Consider the following 6,110-nt stretch of genomic DNA (forward strand, 5'->3'; position numbering starts at 1 on the left):
ATATGAGTAAAGAGAACACAGTTTGCATTTGGAACCAACTGGAAGGGCAGCAGGCAGAAGAGAGCTGAAATTGGCAAAATCTCTTTCCCTCTGGTGATTTCACACGGGATAGTGGATCTGCTGAGAGAGTGTCACTCATTTGAACAATGCCTTCTTAAGGTACACATGCAAACGTTTAAGAAAAGCACCTGTCCACTCCTGAGCATCTTTTATTGTTGTTGTGGCTCCATTTTGTGTAATGCCCTGCCTGAGATGAGACTGAAGTTGGTTTCCAGTTCCTAGTGCATCTTCTATATATCTCCTCACAGAGGACAGTCTCTTGAGTGTGGGGATGTATGATTCAGGGTGGTCCAAATATTATTTTGAAGTTCAGCTGGGCCTCAGTATCTGTTATGTGTATTTGTTCTGAGGGCAACTGACTTTGGAGCAGCTGGCCCAAGAATTGGACTTTGGACCAGGAATCAATATACATCCCCTTGGAGGGCAGAGTCCCCTGAATGTGTGGGTGTTTGATGTGTGGAACCCTTATTTTGGGGTGTAAAGTTTTTACAATTTGCTCAATATTTGTGGTTGGATTAGAAACTAGGAAATGTGAATGGGGAACTAGAAACAAACTGGGCACCAACTTCAGCCTCTTCTGCCTGAGGAGGTCAGAAAGGCTCCAACACATTACCATTTCACAGAATGGGTAAAATGGAATTGTTCAAGATAGTTTTTTTAAATAAAAGGATTGGTACTATAGTTTATAGCACTGTGTGTCATATGAACTATCTTGTTCTACTACATTTTTACATTTTTGTAATCCAGTTTTGCATTGCTTATAGTATATAGAATCTTAGAATTGGCAGAGGCCACAAGGCCCAACAAGTCCAACCCTTGCCATTGCAGAAATAAAAAATCAAAGCACTCCTGATAGATGACCATCCAGCCTCGGGTTAAAAACCTCAAAAGAAGGAGACTCTACCATACTCCAAGGTGGTGTATTCCACTATCAAACAGCCCTTACTGTCATGAAGTTCTTTATAATGTTTAGGTGGAATCTCTTTTCCTGCACTGTCAGTTCACTACTCCTTGTCCTAGTCCCTGGAGCAGCAGAAAACAAGAAAACAATCTTCAACATGACATCCCATCAAATATTTAAACATGGCTATCATGTCACCCCTTAACCTTCTCTTCTCCAGACTAAACATACCCAACTCTCTAAGGCCGAATTCCCACTGAAAATTTAATCTAGATACAACCAAGTTTCAAAAGAATTGGCACCTTTTCACCCAGGTTTCAACATCCTCACTGCAGCATGTTTCTCGTGAAAACATCTAGGCCTGTCCCTGGGGGGGGGGGGGGGGGCCTGCTGTCAGGGGTTCAATTGTTAAGCTAGCAGCACCAAAATTTCAGAGTATCTTTAGGAGACTCTCCTGATGATACCACCTAGTTTTGGTGAAGTTTGGTTCATGGGGGCCAAAGTTATGGGCTCTCAAATGTGTAGCCCCCATTTCCTATTAGCTCCCATTGGACTTTGGGGGTCCATAGCTTTGGACCCCCTGGACCAAACTTCACAAAGCCTGAGTGGTATTAGTAGGAGACTCTCCTGATGATACCACCCAGGTTTGGTGAAGTTTGGTTCATGGGGGGCCAAAGCTATGGACTCTCAGATGTGTATCCCCCATCTATTAGCTCCCATTGGAGTGTTTTTTTTCCAAAAAGGTGCATATACAAGCAGGTCCAAGAAAATCCTGTGATAAGGGGGTGGGGAGGAGCGCCAGAAACGGGACTGATCTGTGTTCCACAGTTCGGCTGTGAGGAGATCTCAAGGGAACCTGGATATTTCAGGGGGACTTTCCCAGGATTAATCACCAGTGAGGATATCACCTAAGTCTCTCCTCATATGGCATGGATTGTAAACCTTTTATCCTTTTGGTCACCCTCCTCTGGACCCATTCCAGCTTGTCAATATCCTTCTTGGATTGTGGTGTCCAGACTGTACACAGTATTCCAGGTGAGCCCTGACCAATGCAGAATAGAGTGGTACTATTATTTCCCTTAATCTAGACACTGTACTCCTATTGATGCAGCCCAGAATTGCATTGTCTTTCTTGGCTGCTGACTCATGTTCAGTTTGTGGTCTACTAAGACTCTCAGATCCCTTTCACATGTACTGGTGTCAAGCCAGGTGTCAACCATCCTTTATCTGTGTGTTTCATTCTTTCTGCCTAAGTGTAGTATCTTACATTTATCCCTATGGAAATTAATTTTGTAAGTTTTGGCCCAGCTCTCTAATCTGTCCAAGTAATTTTGAATTCTGACTCTGTCCTCTGGGGTATTTACTACCCCTCCTAATTTGGTGTCATCTGAAAATTTGATTAGCAGCCCTCTATTCCATCTTCCAAGTAATTGATAAAAAATACTGAATAGCACTGGGTCCAGAACAGAACCCTGCAGAGCCCCACTGAGTCACTTCTCTCCAGGATGAAGAGGAGTCAGTGATGAGCATCCTTTGGATTCAGTCAGTCAACCAATTACAAATTCATCTAAGAGTAGCCTTGCGTAGCCCACATCTTACTAACTTACTTGCAAAAATATCATGGAGGACCTTGTCAAAGGCCTTTTTAGAATTAAGATATGCTACACCCACAGCATTTCCTTCATCCACCAAGCTTGTCACTCTATCAAGAAAAGAGAGAAGATTAATCTGGCATGACTTATTTTTAACTTTAGTGATCACAGTATTCCCTTCTATGTGCTTGTAGACTGTCTGTTTAATGATCTGTTCTAAAATCTTTCCTGGTATTGATGTCAGGCTGATTGGGCAGTAATTGCTTGGGTCGACTTTTTCCTCCTATTTGAAGATGGGGACAACATTAGCTCTCCCCCAGTGCACTGGGACTTCTCCTGTCCTCCAGGAGTTCTCAAAGATTATAGCAAGTGGTTCTGAGATTACTTTTGCATGGATCTTTTAATACCCTGGGATGTAGTTCATCAGGCCCTGGATATTTGAATTCATTTAAAGTAGCCAGGTGTTCCTATATTACATCTTTATTTGTTCTGTGCTGAATTTCCCTTACCGTAACTTCTGTTCCATTTACCGCTGGTTCAGCACTGTTTTCCTTTTGGGAAAAGATGTCATGTTTTATGTCATGTTTTATGTGTTTATGTGTTTTTGTTAAATGTGCATCCTTTTGTACTTTTGTAATCCAGTCTTATTGCATTTGATTTTTAAAGCCCTATACCATTTTTATTATTTGTTTATAGTTTATAACCCACCTTGAATTTTCAGCAAGAAAGGCAGACCTAAATAAAATTAATTTGCTGAGTATGAATCACAGTTTATAAGTGATATATAATTAACAGGAAATATTGGCACTAAATATTTATGACTCATATTTTTAAGAATGACAAGAGCATTGCTATACCAATTGTGCCACTAGCTAATTTCTGTTATTTAAATAGTCCGTCTGTGCCTGCATTACTATCTAATCAATGCAAATTAACTTCAGCTAGGACATAGGAAAACCAGGCCCTTCCTATAAAATAACCAGAAGAATGAAGTTTTGGTCAAGGCAAGTTAAATATCTCTTAATACAATTCAGTGACCACTAAACTGAGTAAATTAGTCCTGAATATGCTGTCCATTCTCTTGTACCCCAGTTCTGGGCTGTTTGGTTAGGGAAAGGGTTTTTGGTTTTGCACAAATTCACAATATAATTGTGGCAATATGATCCACTTTAGTTAATGATATTAATTTGCATTGATTAGTCCAAGATTAAATGTGCATGTGTTGCTATGAAGGCAGTCTTACAATCCTCTTTAGCTTGCCTCTGTTTACTCTTGTGTTGGTGCCTCTTGTCAGCCATTTCCAGGGGAATCCTCACCCTCCGGCATTCTCTGCAGCATTTTGCATGGGTGCGCCTTACACAGAGCTGTTTGCCATTTCTCCCTATCTTCCACGTAAGCCAGTACTCTCTTGCATGCATTCATAACTGAACATGAATGTGCATTTAAATGTTCTCTTATTGTGTCAGATTGAAGCTGAACTTTAAAAACAGAATTAATTTAGCTGGATATTCACAGAACAAGTCAGGCCAGTTTCAAATCAGGATTTTTTTCAGTCCAGAGGTAAGGTAGACCTGGGTGCAAGATTGAGAGACTAGATGTCTGGCCAGATAGCAACTCTCATGCTTCCTAGATCGAAACACCAATTTATCACTTGAAAGTCATGAGAGACTAGAATGGATTCTTGCTTTGGTCTTCTTCCTTCTCCAAGAAGAGTAAGACACATACAGCACAAGTTACCATAAAAAGACTAGTGAAGGTGAAAAACTTCTCTGTTTTCTTTCCCCAAATTGGAAATACATAGGAATGTAAAAGAAGACTCATTAAATGCCAGACCCTGAGTTCTACAGATCATTCTGGAGGAAATATGGGAGATCCTTTTAGAATAAATCACACTGTTTTGCAGAACAGTTTACAAACCAAGCTGCACTAGCCAGATCTTCATCATTATCCTATAAAATGAGAGCATCATTAACTGGACTATATTCACAGAATGAAAGCCAGAATGGAACTTAGAACAACATAGTAATCATCCTTTTTCATTTACACATCCTTCCTTAGGATGCAGCTTCAACACCAGTCCTTTTCAGAAAATTGTATCATTCATACCTTTACGACCTTGAGGCTAGACTACTATGGCACATTTTGTGTTGGGCTGTCCTAGATAACAGTCTGAAAGCATAGTTGGTGCAGAAAGCTATGAATCATTTCCTTGAAGAAACAGGTCACAGGTAATGCATTACACCAATCCTCAGGCACGCTACCAGCTCTGTTATAATCCTGGCACAATTCAACATGCTGGAACTGACCTATATAGTCCTTGGGCTTGAGCTACCTACTGAAAGCCTGAAGCATACATCTTGTAGGTACCGACTTCTGTCTTGTGTGCCATCATAACTGTTAAGACCCCCTTCTAGTCCAGCAGATTTTAACTTTTAATCCATTACTATCTAATCCACCGTGTATACAGCATTATTAATGTTTGGGTTTTATGTTTTTTAATTTGTTTTCTGTTATGTTATTGGTTTTAATAAGGAGACAGAGCTTGTATTATATTTGTACTGGTTTTAACTTTCCCATGTCTGTATATGTTTATTTGTACACCACCCTGAGCCCTCTGGGGGAGGGCGGTATAAAAATCCAATAATAAACAAACAAACAAATAAATAAATGTGTTATATCTGTGCTGTAAAAATTCCTTGAGCATTGCAAGGAAGAAAGATAGCTAATAAATATTTCAAATAAACAAATTACTGAATCCCTCCTGAACGTGCCACAAATAAAAAATCAGGACACACAAACTGCGCTCCTAACATGCAACTTTATTTATATAGGTATATTTATGAAATAAGCATACAATATGATATATACAAAATGTGACATGTCTCAGACATGTATTCAGATGACATCATAGCAGCTGGTGGCCATCAGCCTACTAGGTTAGATTCTTGTTTACTATGTCCCCCTTTAAAGGGCTTGAAACTAAATCTAAGATCCTGGATTCTGCATTAGACAGGTTTTTTGTTTGTTTGTATTGTTTCCCAATTATGTGATCCCACTTAGTCCTATTGAATTGTTTACTGGATGTCTTATGCTGCCTGATCAGTTTTTTTAAAAAAATATTTTGTAACCTGTCTTGTGTCTCAGTTAGAAAGGCAAGCTACAAATGAAATAAATAAATAAATATAACGACACAAAAGCATTGCAAATGGGGGGGGGGGGGAGACTACATAAAATCCTGAATTCCCCCCACACTAGTAGAGCATTTCTCTTTAAAATCAGTGATTTAGATTGTAAGTACCCAGATTATCTTGGTGACTAAACCACAGTTTGTGGAACTGCCATTCCACAGTGATTCATCAAAGTCAGAGTATGCTTTTCAGGAGAGCCATAAAACTTTCATTTTTGGTGTGACATTCAGTGATTAGAATGATGCTGATGTGTGTAACTTTAATTAAGCAGGTTTTTCTTCTTATGTATGTGTCTTATCTTTTAACTATTGTTACCTACCCTGACTACTGGGATAGAAATATAAATAAATACATCTATATCAGTCTATG

Source organism: Sphaerodactylus townsendi, linkage group LG06 (genome assembly GCF_021028975.2).
Source record: "Sphaerodactylus townsendi isolate TG3544 linkage group LG06, MPM_Stown_v2.3, whole genome shotgun sequence".
Classification (NCBI taxonomy): Eukaryota; Metazoa; Chordata; class Lepidosauria; order Squamata; family Sphaerodactylidae; genus Sphaerodactylus; species Sphaerodactylus townsendi.